This window comes from Schistocerca americana, chromosome 3 (assembly GCF_021461395.2).
Source record: "Schistocerca americana isolate TAMUIC-IGC-003095 chromosome 3, iqSchAmer2.1, whole genome shotgun sequence".
Classification (NCBI taxonomy): domain Eukaryota; kingdom Metazoa; phylum Arthropoda; class Insecta; order Orthoptera; family Acrididae; genus Schistocerca; species Schistocerca americana.
The window spans coordinates 119,094,533-119,101,651 of NC_060121.1; the positions used below are offsets into that span (position 1 = coordinate 119,094,533).

The window sequence follows — 7,119 nt, forward strand, 5'->3', positions numbered from 1 at the left end:
CATAAAATAATATCAAATGCTATGGCGCCTTGCTAGGTCGTAGAAAATGACGTAGCTGAAGGCTATGCTAACTATCGTCTCGGCAAATGAGAGCGTAGTTGTCAGTGATCCATCTCTGGCTAAGTCGGCTGTACAACTGGGGCGAGTGCCAGGACGTCTCTCTAGACCTGCCGTGTGGTGGCGCTCGGTCTGCTATCACTGACTGTGGCGACACGCGGGTCAGACGTATACTAATGGACCGCGGCCGATTTAAAGGCTACCACCTAGCAAGTGTGGTGTCTGGCGGTGACACCACAATACCTGCCACACTCTCTCCCCTATTACGTGATAATACAAAACGAGCTGCCCTTTTTTGCACCCTTTCGATGTCCTCTGTCAATCCCACCTGGTAAGGATCCCACACCGCGCAGCAATATTCTAACAGAGGACGAACGAGTGTGGTGTAAGCTGTCTCTTTAGTGGTCTCGTTGTATCTTCTAAGTGTCCTCCCAATGCAACGCAACCTTTGGCTCGCCCTTCCCGCAATATTATCTATGTGGCCTTTCCAACTGCAGTTGTTCGTAATTTTAACAGCCAGGTACTTAGTTGAATTCACAGCCTTGTGAATTGTACTATTTATCGAGTAATTGAATTCCAACGGATTTCTTCTGGAACTAATGTGGATCACCTCACACTTTTCGTTATTTAGCATCAACTGCCACCTGCCACACTATACAGCAATCTTTTCTAAATCGCTTTGCAACTGATACTGGTCTTCGGATGGCCTAACTAGACGGTAAATTACAGCATCATCTGCGAACAATCTAAGAGAACTGCTCAGATTGTCACTCACGTCATTTATATAGATCAGGAACACCAGAGGTCCCAGGACGCTTCCCTCCTCATATTTAGACTTCTACCAACAGCTTCCTTCTTCGCCTTGCGCTTGTCGCGAATGATAGAAAATCAAGTTAAAAAGCTAGTAAGATGTACGCTTGGAAATTCTTGCTACCAGCAAGGCATTGACTGGACCCAGCTTATGTGTAATGTTGACTCTGCTAACAAGAGCAGACTATGCCGCATCTAGAGGCTCGAGAGCCATCGCAAGACGCAACCCTTGGACAGCGGCGTACGGCCTGTTCGTCACACAGGCCTCACGTGCTAAATGGTTCAAATGGCTCTGAGCACTATGGGACTTAACTGCTGTGGTCATCAGTCCCCTAGAACTTAGAACTACTTAAACCTTACTAACCTAAGGACATCACCCACATCCATGCCCGAGGCAGGATTCGAACCTGCGACCGTAGCGGTCGCGCGGTTCCAGACTATAGCGCCTAGAACCGCACGGCCACTCCGGCCGGCCCTCACGTGCTACCGCATGACACACACGTAATGCTCAGGAGTACTGGAAACTTCTAGAACAAGTGGTGCCGGGTGCACTACCGCTATAAAAAGCACTCACTGCGTCTTCAAGCCGACCGGGACCATCCGACCGCCGTGTCATCCTCAGTGGAGGATGCGGATAGGAGGGGCGTGGGGTAAGCACTCCGCTCTCCCAGTCGTTATGATGGTATTGTTGACCGAAGCCGCTACTATTCGGCCGAGTAGCTCCTTAATTGGTATCACGAGGCTGAGTGCACCCCGAAAAATGGCAACAGCGCATGGCGGCCTGGATGGTCACCCATCCAAGTGCCGGCCACGCCCGACAGACTTCTGTGATCTTACGGGAATCGGTGTATCCACTTCGGCAAGGCCGTTGCCGCTATAAAAAGGCTAGCCGCCATATTGTTGAGATAGTGATGGGAGAGATGGCAGTGATGGAGCAGCAGTTCAGTCGGTCAGATATGGTTTAGCTGGAGTTCTGATGCTGTGAGATCGCAGTGCAGCGCTGCGAAACTACGAGGAGGATTAGACTTATTTCCATGTAGTCAACACTTAGTCCGGCCCGCCTCTGCTATATTGAGACTTAAACTCAGAGGACTATGAGAAGCTACACTACTACCAAGAAGGCAGTTAGTAGACTTTGTATATAGAACTGTTTATAAAACGGATGTGCCACGGGTGCTTCCAGTGTATATATCCTCATGCACTGATTTATGATTGCATCCAGTGTACCTTGAGCTCCCAGCCGAGTTCTGTATTTTAACTCACCCTACAGCCAGCCCTCTTTTCAGGGGAGCAGGTGCAGAGAAGGCAGCACACGACCATGAGACTTGTTTGACGTGGATCCTTGCAGTCCTTCCATTCCCTCTCAGGACTCGTCAGTGTAACACGACAGGCTTCTCCATCACTTGGTATCTTTTGAGTAGTATTGTTCACTCAGTTATAGTATGATGTCAGTTAATAAATTCATTTTCGCGAACAATCGTTGAACCAGTTTGGTGCGCAAGTAAGTTACTCAATTAGTGGTCCTATACTTTTTTGTTGTATTTGCACTCTTATCTATTTCTTAGTTTTACCTATCGCGATACAACTTGCTGTGTGTCATTTCCTATGTAGATGGGCTGACCATTTTATAGATAGGTCGTTAGTGTGATACTTTATCCTTCCACGTAAACAATATGGCCAACGGCCTTGCCGCAGCGGTAACACCGGTTCCTGTCAGATCACAGAAGTTAAGCGCTGTTGGGCTGGGCCAGCACTTGGATGGGTGACCATCCGGTCTGCCGAGGGCTGTTGGCAAGTGGGGTGCACTCACCCCTTGTGAGACAAACTGAGGAGCTACTTGTTGTGATTTGGCAAGACAGCCAAGCCACTATGAGAGGAAGCCGAAGGCACGCGTTTAAGCTCACGCAGGCTGGCGTGAGGTCTGGAACAGTTAAAGGAATAAAGACTAGCAAAACAGGTACGTAGCTTCTGGAATACTTAACTTTAATCCATAATTGGTGAACATCGGTCTGACGGTACACGCATCACAAGATAAATAGCAATGAGAATGGCGCCTTGCTAGGTCGTAGCAAATGACGTAGCTGAAGGCTATGCTAACTATCGTCTCGGCAAATGAGAGCGTAATTTGTCAGTGAACCATCGCTAGCAAAGTCGGCTGAACAACTGGGGCGAGTGCTAGGAAGTCTCTCTAGACCTGCCGTGTGGCGGCGCTCGGTCTGCAATCACTGGTAGAGGCGACACGCGGGTCCGACGTATACTAACGGACCGCGGCCGATTTAAAGGCTACCACCTAGCAAGTGTGGTGTCTGGCGGTGACACCACACTACTTGATTGAGAAGTAGCGGCTCCCGTCTCGAAAACTGACATACGGCCGGGAGAGCGGTGTGCTGACCACATGCCCCTCTGTCTCCGCATCCCGTGACGCCTCTGAGCTGAGGATGACACGGCGGCCGGTCAGTACCGTTGGGCCTTCATGGCCTGTTCGGGAGGAGTTTAGTTTAGTTTTATTAAATAGTATGACGTTGTCGGCTGAGATTTTGGAGGACTCCTCTTAGTTAAACCGAGTTTTAGGTCCTTGTTTGTTTCACTATCGTGTTGCCCACCTGTTCAGTGATGTAAGGGACATTGTCATATCGTTTTACTTCGATTTGTTATATAATGTATGCTCTCAAGGTATTTTTGAGTATTCTTCGCGTGTCTTTGCATACAGTTTTTAACTTAATGTGTTTGTCTGCCCTTGGATTTTGCCTCAGGTTGCATTTTTGATACCGTGACAACTAATTATTTCACCAGTACGGGTAATGCATTATAGATTATAACGTGAGATTTTACTTCGAATGAGGACAGGTCCTCATATACAACCGTTTTTCTCATGTAGAGGAATTATGTAGGATTTCCATATTTTTAAAAAAATTGACAAGATTTGTTCGGCGGAGCTTCTAATTGCATGTTCTCAATTTCCGGTATTTTTAATGTTTGCGATGTTCTCTTAAAAATCAGTGATGTTAAAATAATTTCAAGACTAACAAGTGTGTACACACATTTTATTCTGTTGTGCTGTACTTAGGCAGGGATTTGTCGCAATGCTGCCACTTTGATTTTGCATTTGTAAGTGTTTTCATTGTAACCCGTCACTCCAAAGAAATCGAACTGCATGCACAGGTTTCATGAAATAGAAAAATCCGAGGCGCGAGGAGTGGCCGTGCGGTTTGAGGCGCCATGTCACGGACTGCGCGGCCCCTCCCGCCGGTGGTTCGAGTCCTCCCTCGGGCATGGCTGTGTGTGATGTTCTTAGCACAAGCTAGTTTAAGTGGTGTGTAAGTCTAGAGAGCGATGACCTAAACAGTTTGGTCGCTTAGAAATTCACACACATTTGAACGTTTTTGAGAAATAGCCGGTATGTTTTCAGGAGGTGATGCCCCACAGCTTGTAAATATTCTCTGCACGACTCTCCTTGGGGTTTGACAGCTGAAAAACACGTGGCGGGCTGCCATAACCTGCAATTGACAGCCAAAGTATTCGAGCTAACTGGTCTTCAACTTGCCACATGGAAGGCCATCGGGCTCCGCATCCAGATAGTAATAAGAGATAAATGTATTGGCCTATTTATGCCTACGTATGGCTTCCTGTCAAACGGTTCGATGATGGCGCTGACCAGAAAACATCGACCGTGGACCGCATCAAGAAAACGCGGTGTATCTCTCAGGCTCACGGAATGGATTGCGGGCGCACTAATAAAGATACCGAAAGATGTCTGCTACAGTTTTATTTTAATTTAAGCACTAGTTACTGCATAATGCGTGACCAAAAACGCACGACAGAACTACATCTTTGTTTCAAAGTCCGACATTTTATAATTTTGTCAAATTTCAAAAAATCTATGCTAATGCTCTGTGTGCAATATCCTATAGATTACGAAAATTGTTATTTGATTTCAGGTAAGATTTGCAGACTGCACGACTTTCTTCAAGGACACAGAGCAATTTTAACTCCACGAAGAGGGGGCTTAAAGATGATTGAATTTCTCAAGTAAATCTGAAAACGTTATCCAGATTGTCCATGTTATACTCATGAAGCAATAAGTGCTATCGACATGGAATGTCAAATTGATTCCATATTTTTAGATTTGTAGACGGCTTTCGACACCGTTCCTCACAAGCGTCTTCCAACCAAACTGCGTGTCTACGGAGTATCGCCTCAGTTGTGGGACTGGATTCGTGATTTCCTGTCAGGTAGGTCACAGTTCGTAGTAATAGACGGAAAGTCATCGAGTAAAACAGAAGTAATATCCGGCGTTCCCCAAGGAAGTGTTATAGGCCCTCTATCGTCCTTGATCTATATTAACGACATAGGAGACAATCTGAGTAGCCGTCTTAGATTGTTTACAGATGGTGCTGTCATTCACCGTCTTGTAAAGTCATCAGATGATCAAAACGCCTTGCAAAATGGGTTAGATAAGATATTTGTATGGTGCGAAAAGTGGCAATTGACCCTGAATAAAGAAAACTGTGAAGTTAATCACGTGAGTACTAAAAGAAATCAGCTAAATTTCGATTACGCGATAAGTCACACAAATCTGAGGGCTGTAAATTCAACTAAATACTTAGGGATTACAATTACAAATAACCTAAATTGGAACGATCACATAGATAATATTGTGGATAGAGCAAACCAAAGACCACGATTCATTGGCAGAACACTTAGAAGGTGCAACAGGTCTGCTAAAGAGACTGCTTCCACGACGCTTGTCCGCCTTGTTCTGGAGTACTGCTGTGCGGTGTGGGATCCGCATCAGGTGGGACTGACGGATGACATCGAAAAAGTTCAAAGAAGGGCAGCTCGTTTTGTATTATCGCGAAATAGGGGAGATAATGTCATAGACATGATACGTGAATTGGAGTGGCAATCATTAAAACAAAGGCGTTTTTCGTTGCGACGGGATCTTCTCATGAAATTTCAATCACCAGTTTTCTCCTCCGATTGCGAAAACATTCTGTTGGCACCCACCTACATACGGAGGAATGATCATCACGATAAAATAAGAGAAATAAGGGCTCGCACGGAAAAATTTAAGTGCTCGTTTTTCCCGCGTGTCGTTCGAGAGTGGAACGGCAGTGAGACAGCATGAAAGTGGTTCATTGAACCCTCTGCCAGGCACTTTATTGTGAATAGCACAGTAATCGCGTAGATGTAGGTGTAGAAGAAGGAATAAATTATGTATGTTGTGTCTAGAAAAGACAGCCTAGACACAATGAGAGGAAGCCGAAAGGCACGCGCTTAAACTCACGCAGGCTGGCGTGAGGTCTGAAACAGGATACGCAATGAATGCTATAAAAAAAAGTACGTAGCTTCTGGAATACTTAACTTTAATCCACAATTGGTGAACGTTGGTCTTGTTGATACAGTATTATCATCTCAATATAACTTGGTGATGGCGCCTTGCTAGGTCGTAGCAATTGACTTAGCTGAAGGCTATGCTAACTATCTTCTCGGCAAATGAGAGAGTCTTCGTCAGTGTAGCATCGCTAGCAAAGTCGGCTGTACAACTGGGGCGAGTGCTAGTACGTCTCTCTAGACCTGCCGTGTGGCGGCGCTCGATCTGCTATCACTGACAGTGGCGACTCGCGGGTCCGACGTATACTACCGGACCGCGGCCGATTTAAAGGCTACCACCTAGCAAGTGTGGTGTCTGGCGGTGACACCACAATGTGCAAAAAGATTTACATTGATTGCTTCATTAGTTTTTACAAAAAAAGAAGATCGTGAAGGTCGCTAATACACTCATGTTCAGAAGAAGCAGAAGACCTTGAATGACTAGAGATACGACATTCATATTCACAGATGATGTACATTAGTATGTTCCGCAGAAATGATTAGCATTTGAACCATGTCGGCCCGCGGTTCACGGTCCACATCGATATCGCGGCGCAACACGACCTAGCGGTAAAATGTGCCGGCGTCTCTCGTTGTCGGTATAAACCTAAGGTGACTTGAACAGAGGTACAGTATGCCTCGCAGACGTACGCGCGGACAGTGCCGTCAAATCAGTGAGATCGAAAGAGGGCGCATTACTGGAATGAGGTAATGCGATGCATCCATCGGGGAAACTGCTGCTCCTGTGGAACTGTTTCGGCAGTACAACGGGTGTGTACAGTGTGGTTCACGGAAGGCTGTAGAAAAAGACGAGCTGGGTCAGGTTGCACCACACAGACCGCTCCCGTAGAAGATCAGCATCTCATCCGAATGCCACAG

The 7,119-nt window shown here is 46.4% G+C and overlaps 1 pseudogene; it reads left to right on the forward strand.

The window, feature by feature from the left end:
• Positions 1–2,543: 2,543 nt before the first annotated feature.
• LOC124608109 lies at positions 2,544–2,661 on the forward strand (annotated as a pseudogene).
• The last annotated feature ends 4,458 nt before the right edge of the window (positions 2,662–7,119 follow it).